Source organism: Panthera onca, chromosome A3, assembly GCF_046562875.1.
Source record: "Panthera onca isolate mPanOnc1 chromosome A3, mPanOnc1 haplotype 2, whole genome shotgun sequence".
NCBI lineage: Eukaryota > Metazoa > Chordata > Mammalia > Carnivora > Felidae > Panthera > Panthera onca.
In genome coordinates this window covers 120,715,199-120,728,565 of record NC_138341.1, presented here as the reverse complement: position 1 = coordinate 120,728,565, position 13,367 = coordinate 120,715,199, and the positions used below count along the sequence as shown (strand labels likewise).

Here is a 13,367-nt window from a genome sequence, read left to right as displayed (position 1 = left end):
GCAGCCCTGTCCACTCCTTGGTTTTAGCTTGGTGAGACCTGTTTTGAATATCTGACCTACAGAATTGCTAGATCATAAATTTGTGTGGCTTAAGTCACTGCGTTTGTTACAGCAGCGATAAGAAATTAGCATATGTGTCTCTGCAATTGGCCTTTTCTAGTGAAACACTTTATTAATGACATGGACCAATAGTTTTCCAAACTAGACTGGGAAAGGTTCCAGTGGGGTGTCTTAGGAGACCACCAAGAAAGGAAGTTGAGAAGGGAAAGGCAGAAGCAATGGAACGCTGGGACACCTCACGCATGCTGTCACTGGAGAAATACTGCTTTCATCTATACTAAACATTGGAATTCTAGGAAAAATATTTGAAAGCCATCATTGACATCACAGATAAATGTATTAAGTGTAATAACAAAAGATAACCTTATTGAATTTTTGCATAGACCAGACATCATGCTTAGCAGTTTATACATATTTTTTTACTCCTCATAATAGTTATAAGAGGCAGGTATCACCTTTGCAGATGGGGCAACTGAGGCTCAGGGAAATTAAGTCACTCAACTAAGGTCCCCCAGCTTGTAGGTGGCAGAGATGGCATTTTAATGTGGGGAGTCTGACTCTAGGGCCTGCCCTCCTAAGCAAGTGCATCAAACATTTGATGGGAAAGAGCTAGTTGGAGTATCATATTGATGGTACAATTCAGAATCCAAGTATATTCTGTGTGTTAGAAGACATTTGTTTGGGAAAGAGGCAAAGTCCTGTGATTGGGTTCAAAAACACAATGACACCAGAGCATGGGAAGTTCAAGGTAATTAATCAGGTTATCTGTAAGTTTGTTGCAGAGAGATGTTTCCAGTGGGTGGATGGTCATCATCTTCTGGGTGTATTACAAGTGTAAGATTCCAGGACCCTATAATGAGAAAACCCTTTACCTGACAGAATGTGCTGCCTCATGATGTTGTGGGCACCCTGTCACTGGTCAGGAAAAGATTGAGTTTGTGGTGGTGGGGAGTTGATTTGAGGTCCCTTTAAAAAACGTAAGATTCTAAGATCTAAGGGTTGTTGTGCACAGGGTGAACTGTTGGGAAGTCTCAGTGCTTAGCGTAAGCAACTCTATCTTCTCTAGGCTAACGGGGCAGAGGAAATTCTAAACAGATAGATCCTGCTTCAGGGTGAGATGTCCACCCTATGGGGCTTGGATTTTATCCTAGAGGAAAGAGGAATCTGCAACAGGTGATTAAGTAGCAACCTGAAATGAACAGATCTGCATTTCTGAGGGGCGAGGATATCAGAAAGGGAGAAGTGGGGTCAGGAGGAGCAGCTGTTGAAAAGGCATGAGAGAGACACAGTTCTGAGCCAGGGCGGACGGAGCCACAAGACCTGGGTTGAGAAGGGAAAGGAGAGGGTGGAGTAGCCAAGGACACCCAGGTGAGGGCGGGGCTGGGTGGAGCTGTCCAGAACCGGCGGTGCTGGTGCCTGCAGGCTGCAGGAACTCCAGGGCACAGAGAAGGTTCACACGGAGGCATGTCTGGGGAGGGGCCCTGTGGTAAGTGGGTCATAGACCTGGTTGACTCCACAGGTGGGTTAGTCAGAAGTGGGTCAGGAGCTGGAGGTGCGGCACCAAGACAGGTGGAGCCCTGTGATCCCTACTCTACCTGTGATTTGTGGACCTGGTGAGGACAGACAAGAGCCAGATAATGGGCCTGCCTCTGAGTGGGATGTCGGCTTCTGGGTGGGTTTGAGGCAGAAGAGAGAGCCTGCCTGTGAATTCCACCCCCACCCCCCGACCAGGAGTCCTAGCATCACTACTGCTCCACTCCTCAATGAATCTGTATTTACTAGACATGAAGGAAAAGTACATTCATCAGCTGCCACCTCCCTCTTCAGACTAAACTAGTTCACTCTCTCCAGGAATTCAACCACCTCCACCTGTTACTCTAGGACACTCATGTTCCCACCGCTGGAGCTTTAATCTACTAGTCCTTTACGTCTACCTTATTAACACTCCAGCTTTCCTTTCCCACACATGAAATTGTCTGAGTCTCACTTTCTTTATCTGTAAAATGGAGATAATAGTAATCCTTATTGCACAGGCAGGTATTGCATAAAAAATTCATAGCACATAGTGAGTGCTCAATAAAAACTAGTTACTGTCAAGAAGGTGCATGAAACCAAATAATAAAGGGTTAGGTTACTCTGATGGGACCAGATGGTGCTGATAATGCTTGACCAGGCTTTGTCGGGAGGAAGGTAGGGAGAAGAGAGGCATAAAAATGGAAGCGAGACCAGAAACACGGGGAACAGAGTCAAGAGGGGGCAGGATGATAGTTTGGGGTGTGCCAAGGCCAGAGGGAAGGGGGTGGCCTAAGACTACGTGTCCAGATGCACCTGCTCTTGTCTCTTTTAGCCACTGAGTCTGATGGCCAGGTAACCTGAGTGAGAGGCCCAGGATGAGTCAGCATAGTTATGTACGTCTAGGTGGCTCTCTATAGTCACCTGTAGAGTCTGGAAAACTTAGTTCTATTTCTAGTTTTTGCTATTTTCCCATCATGTAACTCTACCACCCATTTCTCTCTTTCCATGTAAATATCTTCAGCTGTAAAATTAAGGAGCTGGGTCAGATTGTCTCAAAGACCCCTCCCAACTCTGACATTCTAGGACACTAAGTCAATTGTCTGACTGAGCATTTTCCCTGACCCAAAGTAAGTCGTACTGGAGGACAGTTTTAAATGATCTTTACTGAGGGCCTATAATAGGCCAGGTCATGGGCTAGGCATCGTTATATCCATAGAAGCATTTTATTTCACTTACGGGGTGTATTGCCATCAAGGGTTCTAGCCTCCCCTTGATAGTACATCGTCATGTCTATTTCTTTCCATGTCTTATTGCATTGGTGAAATGGTGCCCTCTTCCTAGTGCTCTCCAACACTCTCAGCAGTGATTTCCACTTCTTGCTAGTGTCCTGTTGCCTCACGAAACTTACCTCTTGATTATACCTTTCTGTGATTTTCTTATGGTCATGGTATTCCCGGGGGAACAGGTCTTATCTGTTCTGTATGTCATAGAAGACACATTTTCCAGGCTTTCTCAGGCTTTTGAAAGTACCATAGTTCCAGGTGTCTCAAATCAGGGTCCTTCTAGTACACAGGAGATTGGGATCAGGAATAATTCTCAGGGGGCAGTGCTGGCAAGATCTGGACGGGGCCAGAGACCACCCAAGTAGGCTGGGTTTCAGCAGTCAATAATAATAATAATGATTAATATTAATTGAGCATAGTTTCCTTTTTTAAAGTTTATTTATTTATTGTTGAGGGAGAGAGAGAGAGAAAGGGAGAGAGAGAGAGGGAGACAGCTCAAGTAAGGGAGGGGCAGAGAGAGGGATAGTGAGAGAATCTCAAGCAGGCTCCCCACTGTCAGGGCAGAGCCCTATGTGGGGCTTGAACTCAGGAACCCATGAGGTCATGAACTGAGCCGAGATCAAGAGTCACGTGCTTAACCAACTGAGCCACCCAGGGGCCCCAGTTGAGGATACTTCCCAGGCACTGGGTTAACCCAGTAGTTCTCAAGCAGGAATGATATCGGGATCTTTGGCAATGTCTAGAGATACTTTTAGCTGTCATAACTGAGTTGGGGGAGGAGGAAGTGTGCTTCTGGAACATAGTGAGTGTAGGTTGGGCTAAATGTCTTACAATGCACAGGGTACCCACACATCAAGTAATTCTTCTCGCATGAAATGTCACTAGTGCTGAGGTTGAGAAACTTTAGGTTATACCTTCTACATGCATTATATCATTTAATAACCAAACCAACCCTATGAAGCAGCTGCTACTGTTATTTCCAGCATCCCCCATTTACAGTTGGGGAAGGTGCAGATTATACACATGAAGCAATTTACCCAAGTTAACCAAGCTGGAAAGGGACAGAGCTAGACTATGGGCCCAAGTTTTGCTGACTCCAAAGCCTGTGTACTTGACTACTTTGTTGGGAATAAAAAGGTCAGGCCAACTGAGCGTGTAGGTCAGGACAAAGAACATGGCTTGGGAGCTGATTCTCTGAGCTTTCTGGGGACCCCAGGGCCCCCTAAGGCCAGTAGCTACCAAGTCTTATTGCCTCTCTGCAAGAGAACATGGAAACTCAGCCCCTGCCTACTGGGGCCACTGTCTGCCAGGGGTGCTTGGATCGATCTGGGGGGCTGGTCTTGAGCTAGGGAAGGCAGGACACCATTCCAACAGTTTCAGCATCCACTCCATGGCTCTGACCTCTGCATCTCTGGAATCGAGTGCAGGGAGGAGGCTTTGACAGCTGGCGGCACACGCTCATGGCCAAGTGAAAGATGTGGCAACATGCCAGAAGTCAGGTCTCCTCCTCCGATGTTATCTGCGCACACACTCACAACGTCAGCACAACGGGGACTCGACATGTGCATGGACACAGGTGCACACAGGTCCTCCCCCAACAACGAGGGAACGAACAAATCAAATGGGCGAATGGAGACATCTTCTATGAGGTCAAACCTTGGAATACAGGGAGGCGGCTGGGCATAGATTGAAGAGGGGAAGGCAGGGCCAGGCCTGTGGGGTGATGCTTTGGTGGATGGGATAGTGCCACGTCCCACAGAGGGGTCAGCAGAGCAGCAGCTGGAGCTGCATCTTCTAGAACACAAGCCACAGGAGACTGCGGGGAAAGTCTGACTCCAAGCACCTTCGGGCTTGGCTAATTTTTGGACTGCATCGTTGGAATGTTTGGCAGCCAGGCCTTAAACTCAGTGACCTCCCAGACCCAGGGGTAGCAGAGCTTGGATCCTTGTACCCCAGGACATTCCCTGGGTGAAGGTTGAGGTCACAGATGGACTCAGGAATTTAGTTTATTGTTCTTGAGGTGGAAATAATTCTCCATATTCTGGTTTTCCCTCTCTAGGCCCTTTCAAAGACTCTATTTATGCAGATAAGCTGGCTTCATGGGATCCAGAGACATCAGCTAAAGGCACATAACTCTGAGATCTTCGTGGTTGTTTTTTCCTCTATGGAGGAAAGGGAAGGAGGGCATAAGGGGGAAAGGGAACCGAAATTCATCGATGATTTTTTCTGGGTTGAGTGCTTTTCATGGTCACATTAACGAGGTGGCAGAGTCCCCTGTCTCAAAGCAATGGTGGCAGGCAGACCTGGGTCACCAGAGGCTCCCTAAACCTCAGTTTACTCATCAATAAAATGGGGATAATATTTGTGCCTATTTTCTAGAGTTGTGATGAAGTTTAAATGGGCTAATACACAAGGTGTGCTCAGCCCAGCAGCTGCCACAGAATAAGGCGTTGTGAGATGTTAGGCAGCTTTATTGTTATTTTTAAGTTTGTCACTCTTCACTACCCTGGGAGGTGGGACTTATTGTCTCCATTTTATGTGCCAGAAAGTCACGGCCTGGCAGGGTTACCGTGGTGCAGCTTTGCTCTCAGTTCCTCTGGCAAGTGTCTGTGGGCCTCTGAGGCCAGCACAGGCATCCCTTCCCCATACAGCCCGGGCCCCTGCTGTTGCCTCTCAGCTTTTACTGCAGCCTGGCATGAATGCCTGCTCAAAGTCACAGCCCTCGCCACACTGTAGGCCCATGAGGGAAGGAGCTGGGCCCCAAGGATCGTTCTCTGCTGTGAGAAGCACCCAGCAGAGCACTGGCCCATGGTTAAAGCTGAGCAGATCTACGTAACTCAAGGCCATTGGACCCGGTGGTTTGAAGTTGGGTTTGCTTCTTTCTTACAGTGTGTGTGTGTGTGTGTGTGTGTGTGTGTGCGCGCGCGCACGTGCGTTCTTTCTTAGGAATGCTGAGTAAAGTGGGTGGCTGGGGACATCCTTTAGGTGTTAGTAAGTCTCTTCTCTGGCACAGTGACAATGGCAAACCCATTTTCCCTCTCCTCGCTGCCCACCTCTCTCCACCAATTTCTACACAACCTAAGATTCCCAAAGAGAGAAAGGCCATGTGCCATCCATCTGGAAGGGATTGGGAGTCAGTTACTCGCTTCCTCGGTGCAGAAATATGCAAATCACAGTGGATCCTTGCAAGTGGCAGGGAAACAATGGCTGATTTCACCACAGGGTTCTAAATCTTTCAACGATTGTCAGTTTTCTCCCTTCACTTTTCACTCCTAGTTCATCTAGTTCTCCGTACCCCAGAAAGATTGCTCAACACGGGATCTTGGCCAGCTCATGGAGGATGAACCCAACTCCACAGAGGAGCTATTAACTTATCCAATGGTTTGAACTTCTACTCTGTGCCGGCCCTGTACTAAGCACTAGGGGTGCCATGCAGGACGGAAAGAGACAAGTCCCTGCCCTCCAGAGTTGATAGTTTGGTAGGAGATAGAGGTGACAGTCACATAGTCACGCTATGGACATAATGAATCCAAAACTGCACATAGATACAGTTGCTCTGGAGGAAAAAAAAATAGTTCCATGAGGACTTGACCTAGCCTGGATGATCTAAGAGGAGTTCCCTTAGGAAATAAAACCGGACAGAGACTTGATGAATGGTTGGTAGAATGTTCCAGACAAAGGGAATGGCTCGCACAAAGTCTCTGTGGAGAGCTGGAAGTAAACAAAAGCCGTAGGGTGAGAACATGAAAGGGCCACAGGGTTCAAGCCCTGCTAGAGAGGCAGGCAGTGGCCAACTGTGCGGGACCTTGCTGGCTAAGGTTAGGATTTGGCTTCTAGTCTAAGAATAGTGGGAAGTCATAGAGGGGGATTTAGCAGCTGGGATACCACTTGATCTTTCTTTCTTTCTTTCTTTCTTTCAGAGAGGGCACAAATGAGCAAAGAGGACAGAGAGAGAGAGAGAGAGAGAGAGAGAGAGAGAGAGAGAGAAGCAGGGCTCATGCAAAGCGGGGCTGGTGCTCACTTGAGGCGGGGCTTGAATTCATTGTGAGATCATGACCTGAGCCGAAGTCAGTTGCTTAACAGATTGAGCCACCCATGTGCCCTGGTTTATATCTTTAAAAGATTGTTCTGGCTGCTGTGGGACAATGTAGAATACGTGAGTGCACGTGGGAGGCCAGTGAGGAAGCAAAGCTGGTTGTCCAGGGGGAAGCAATGGTTGCTTAAACACACAGGGGTGGTGGAGACGGGGAGCAGAATGTGGACTTAGGAGGTAACATCAGTAGGATGGGGGGATCAGGGCAAAGGGAGTTGTCCATGGCTTGGCCACAGGCAGGATGGTGGCCCCACTTAGGGACACCAAGGATGCTAACAGAAGGTGAGGTTGAGGGGTGGAGGCAGACAAAGAAGGTGGCCTTGGACCCCATAAGCTTCAGAGTGGGACATCTGAGTGCAGATGCTAATAGGCAGTTAGACGTATGTGCATGCGCCTTTCGTCCCACAGTTCTCTGGAGGATGAATCCTGGAACCCGAAACCTCAGCTTGATTTCTCTCTTGCTGCTGAGTTTCGATCAGGCCATAGCCAAGGCATGTGAGTTCCTTCCCTTTCCTATTAAGGTTTTTGAATGAGGAAATGTGGTTCTTCCAAGAAGAGGTAAACCTGTTTGTATTTACCACCGCTGTTGAGGAGATAAAATGAAATGCCATCATGACAGGCCTCCTGGGTGAGCCCTGACACTACGTGCCCTTGAGAGAGGACTCTGTCTCACGTGTGTGGTGGTGGAAGGAAGGGTTCTATTGAGTAGGAGGTGGCCATCTACCTTTATCCCGGCCAAGCAAATATACATCTTTCTTTTATAATTTTTAATAAATGTCATTCATCTACTTGCTGATTTGTTTAACCAACTTCTATTGAGTACACTGTTTTGGATTCTGGACACAGAGAATAAGACAGATGGAGTCTCAGCTCTCATGAAGATTGCACACCAGTTGGGGAGACAGGCAACAATCAAGGATACACATATGCAAACAAGGTAATTTCCAATGACATTAGGGAGGGCTTCTCTGAAGAGTGACATTTGAGGGAAGACTGATGAATGAGCCAGCCCGTCATGCAAAGGGCTGGGTGGTGACTGGGGACAGCTGCACCCATGTGTAGGTCCTAAGGATGTGTGTTTGAGGAATAGGAAGGAGGCCAGGGTGCCAGCTCAGTAAGGAAGGGGGAGTGTGATAGGAGGTGAGATTGTAGAGACCATAGGGGCTGGATCATGTAGGCGATGGTGGATTTTGTTCAGGTGCGCTGGGAAGGCATGGAAGGTTCTGGAACAGGGAATGATCTGTCTTGATTTGTCACCTAAAAAGATCACTCTGACTGCTGTGTAGAAAATAGGTTGTCAGGAGGCCAAGAGTAGAAGAGTCCAGTAAAGAGGATGTGGCAATTTTCCATGGGAGATGTACTGAGGCCTGGACCAAGATGGCAGTGGTGGCCATTGACTCTGATGCCTTTCTTTTGGGTGCTTATGTGAATGACAAATGTCCATGCCCAGAGGGACTCTATAATTAATTCTGGAATCTATTGCTCACCATAGTTACCACTATGGGCATTTTTCAAACAAAGAAAGGTGAGTGAGTATTTCTTTCCATTAAGCAATCTGTAGATTTCATTTCTCTTATAGTTTAGCATCATTTTTTCCCCCACCAATTAAATCATTGATCATCGTGATGGCTAATTTCGTGTGTTAATGTAAGCACACCATGAGGAGTCCAGATATTTGATCAAACTTTCTTTTGGGTGTTTCTGTGAAGTTAAAAATAAATTTATTTTTATTTTTTATTAAATAAACTCCATGTCCAACCCAGAGCCCAATGGGGGGGCCTGAAATCATGTCCCGGACACTTAACCAACTGGGCCACCTAGGGGCCCCTCTGTGAAGGTTTTTTTTTTCCTTGAATGAGATAAACATTTAAATTGGTAGACTGAGGAAAGTAGATGGCCTTCCCCAATGTGGGTGGGCCTCACCCAATCAGTTGAAGGCCTCAGTCAATCAGTTGACTAGAAAAGGCAGACCCTCCCTTGAGTAAGAGAATTCTGTCTTGCTTGACTGCGTTTGAACTGGAACATCAACCTTTTTCCTGCCTTCAGACTCAAATGGAAACATTGGTTTTTCCTGGGTCTTGAGCCTGCTAGCTTTTAGATGGAAATTATACCATCAGCTTTCCTGCTTTTCAGGCCTTTGGACTCATGCTGGAATTAAGCCATTGGCTCTCCTGGATCTCCAGCCTCCTGACTCATCCTGCAAACCTTGGGACTTGCCTGCCTCCATAACCACTTGAGTCAGTTCCTTATAATAAATCTTTGTGTGTGTGTGTGTGTGTGTGTGTACACACAAATGTAAATATATGTGTGTGTATATATACACATACACAAAGAGGTTTATTATGAGGAATTGACTCTGTCTATATGTTCTTTTTTTTAAAGTTTATTTTTTAATTTATTTTGAGAGAGAGCACGAGCAGGGGAGGGGCAGAGAGAAAATCCCAGGCAGGCTCCATGCAGAGCCCGATGTGGGGCTGGATCCCATGAACCATGAGATCCTGACCTGAGCTGAAGTCAAGAGTTGGAGGCTTAAGCAACTGAACCACCCAGGTGCCCCTTGTTCTCTCTCTCTCTCTCTCTCTCTCTCTGTCTCCCTCTCCCTCTGTCTCTCTTTCTCCCTCTCTCTCCACCTATCTACATTTATAGGCAGAGAGACCAAATATACAAACACACACACACACACACACACACACACACACACACACAATTGGGTCTGTGTCTCTGGAGAACGCCGACCAATACAACAAACCGATGTTTTGTGTTATCATCAGGGAGACCCCGTAGCAGAGATGGAAACACGGTCACTCCTCTTGGCATGGAGGTGGGTTTGTAGTCTAGATCTGGTAACAAACATCTAGGTTTTGGGAAACATTCCTGGAAGATGGAGCTATATTTTCAAAAGCATGGCAAGGCATGATTTGCTTAAGAAAAGCCAGACAGTTCACGGTGCCCAGATCCTAGTTTCGGCACGAGGACAAGCGATTCAGCAGGAGGGAGTGTAGGGAGAGGAAGGTCCAAAAGCTTTGGCTGATGGGCTCTGGGAACAGTAAGTAGCTAAAGAAGGCTCTAGAGCAGAGGACCCACATATCCGAAGGCACATTGTAGGAAGGACCCCTGGCTGCAGGGAGAAAGGACTAGAGAGGGTGGGGCAGGGAACAGGGAGCAGCATTAGGAATCTGCCACCATAATCCCAGGGAGCCAGAAGCAGCCCCTGGATTCAGCCCCAGGTGTGGGGATGGAGGGATGCGGGCACCCTGAGGGATGCTTAGAGGCGACGGTAGCAGGGCATGGTGGTGGTTGGATATGGAGGGAGTGAGAGAATTCTAAGGTTTCCGGCCTGAATGACCAGGAGGGTGGTAGCCATGTGACAATCAGTTATCATAGTAAAGCACCTTGTTTGAATGTTTTATGAAATAAATCAGAAAGATGTTGTTGTAAGTTATTTTCACGCCCCTCCTGTATCTCTACCCCTTTGAAATGTATCTTTGGGTGGCTCAGTCGGTTAAACATCTGACTCTGGCTTAAGTCATGATCTCACGGTGTGGTTTGTGAGTTCAAGCCCTCGCTGCTGTCGGTGCAGAACCTGCTTCGGATCCTCTCTCCCTGTCTCTCTCTGCCCCTCCCCCGCTTGTTCTCCTCTCTCTCTCAAAATAAATAAATACACTTAAAAAAAAAAAAAAAAAGAAATGTATCTTTGCAGCTCCTGCCATCAGAAGAGGGAGTCTCATTTCCCTACCCCTGGAATCCGGACTGGCCTGTGACTTGCTTTGGCCCAGAGAATGGTGGACGGGTTGGCGTGCCAGGTCTGAGACTGGGCCTCAAGGGGCCGTGGGGGCTGGGGTGCTCTGTCAGAGCCCTGTCCTGCCCTCATGTAAACGAGGCTAGCCTGCTGGATGATAAGAGCCTTGGGAAACTGACATGAACCACCCCCTGTGAGCACCTGCGAGCTGACCCACATCTGACTGAGGTCCCCAAGTGGGCCCAGCCATGAGGAGCGGACAGGTTAGCCCGGGTCCTAACGTTCTCAGACTATTTAATTTATGGAATCGGTCGGTGTATACTTTTCCAGAAAATTCATTTTGCCCCTCTGATGACCTTAATGCTCACCCCTGCCACACAATGGGGTTGCGCCCTATTTGAAGACACGTAGGGTGACAGTCTTGGTGTGGCTGGGACTTTACTGCTGTGGGCACCGAGAGTCCCACATCCTGGGAAACCCTTCCGCCTCGTAGAGAGCGGGACCGTGGGTCGCCCCGCACACGATCACCCACCGGCTTCTGACCGTGGCTGGCTTTGCGGTTGTGTGTTTGATAGACGGTGAACCTGAGATCCAGTAAGTCTGAAATGGCCGCTTGGATCGCCCAGCTGGAAGGCAGCCGGGAGAGGAGCTGAATCAACGCAGCCCGATGCTAATACCTGAGCCTGTTCTCCTGCACCTGCTGTGTCGGGGGTGGTGATGCCAGCCCCTTACGACTGGGCCTTGGACGTGAGGGCCTCTGCCCCAGACACACTCGGGCAGCCCTTCTTCGCTTGGGTCCTTTTTCAAACACAGTCTTCGAGGTCTGACACCAGGAGAGAAGAACTCGCAGCTTGTTTGGTAGCTCGCTGCACGGAGAGAGGCCACTCGGGCCACTGCCAGCCCGGACCCCGCGCTCTGAGGCCACAATCGCTGCCACCTCAGCTCCGGAAACGGCAACACAGATGAGAAAGAACCCGCAGAATCCAGAAGACGACGAGGTAGGGAAGGGGAAGGGCCAGGAATAGAGAACTGGTTTCGTCTCTTTCAGGAACCTTGTTGATTCTTTATCGTGAACTCTTTGTTTAAAAAGAAAATCCATTTTTCACCCATTCAGAATCCCAAGCTGCCGAAAATTTCCTCCCGTGATGAGACGCATTCAGAACAAAAACGTGCAGCCTGATTTGTCTTTCCCTGAAATCAAAGGCACTGTTCTAAAGAGACTGCGTTTGCCACACAAAGGTAGCAGATGTTTGTCGAGATTTAGCCACACAAGCATTCGCTCGTTCAGTCTTGGGAGCGTTTCGGTTTTTGAAAAGAGGAACAGTTTTGTGTCATTCCGCGATGCTCGGAAGCTTCTGGAACTGGCGCTCAGGTGGGGTGTGGACCAGGGTGGGTTTGCTCCGGAAGGCTCTGCAGGGTGGAATGGGGCAGGACGAGTCATACCATCAAGTGCTCACTGAGCGCCCAGTGTCTACCCAGCTGCAGGTGCAAGGACCTGAGGGCGACATGACCTTAATTCTTGCCTGCAAAGAGTTTCCAAGACTTCCTAGACTCACGGGTGTAGAAAGCCGGTTCTAGAGCTGCACTAGCTTTTAACTTCCCCCAACAGATTTCCCTTCCCTCCTTCCATCCTCTCCCAGATTTCTCTCCATCCCTCATTCCTGGGAGGTAACCAGTCACAGAGACCTGCATGTTCTATCCCCCCAAATGGAATTCAACATCCATCCTTGTTCCCATTTGCAATGCAGATTCAGTCCCTTCTCCTCACTCCCATCCACAGGAAACACCCTGGGCACACCTCCCACGCTGTGTCCCAACGATCTGTTCACTGGTCACACCCGGAACTGCTGGAGATTAGGTTCACCTTGACTTTCTCAGTAGCCAGCACAGGGCCTGGCAACTTCCTGGGGCTCATCAGTAGGCACGAGTGGATGAGGAAGTAAGAGTAAATAATGGCAGAGTCCTTCACCTCCTCCCACCAAGCCCTTCACAGCCCTCTGTCTCTGTTCACACAGCCTTCTTTCTTTCTTTCTTTCTTTCTTTCTTTCTTTCTTTCTTTCTTTTAAATTTAACATGCCAACTCCTATTCATCCTTCAACACCCAGTGCCCATGGTACCTCCTTCAGGAAGTCGACCTGACGCCTTCAGCCTGTGAGGCTTACTCATTTCTCCCTCTGTGCTTCCACAGCATCTCGTGCTTGTGCCCATCGGAATAAATACTTTAATGACGATTGTCTCTGATTCCTTGTTTGTCCCTGCCAGGGCCAGCAAGTAGACTTAGTTTCACAGCTCTGTTCTGCCTGCTGTTGCTGCCTGAAGCAGCGTCGAGTGGATGCTGAGGGTGCTTTTTCATCATTATATTCATATACATGTACGTATATAATATTTATATTTTATACACTACATATAATTTTTCGGCGTATGGGAGGGAGCAGGCCCATTTCCTCAGCAGAAGTAAATCCAAAGAACATGTCACAGATGACACAAGGCGATGAGGCAGACAGGTACACATGGGCCAGGCTGCCGGCTGGTGCGGCTTCTAGAACATTAAGCCTGGTCGGTGCAGAGAGACTGAGGATGACTGATCCCAAGACCCGTGTGGGGAAGGTGTGTGACGCTCCCCCTTAGCTTCCGTTCTGTTGCCTGTGCTAGACGGTTGACAAGAGAGGAAGGACGT

The 13,367-nt window shown here is 48.5% G+C and overlaps 1 long non-coding RNA gene across 1 annotated transcript; it reads left to right on the top strand.

The window, feature by feature from the left end:
- The first annotated feature begins 6,761 nt into the window (after positions 1-6,761).
- On the top strand, positions 6,762-9,213 carry LOC132688017 (uncharacterized). Its single transcript, XR_009614379.3, has 4 exons — positions 6,762-7,014; positions 7,360-7,446; positions 7,798-7,888; positions 9,085-9,213. It is a non-coding gene; the product is annotated as an uncharacterized LOC132688017 (long non-coding RNA).
- The last annotated feature ends 4,154 nt before the right edge of the window (positions 9,214-13,367 follow it).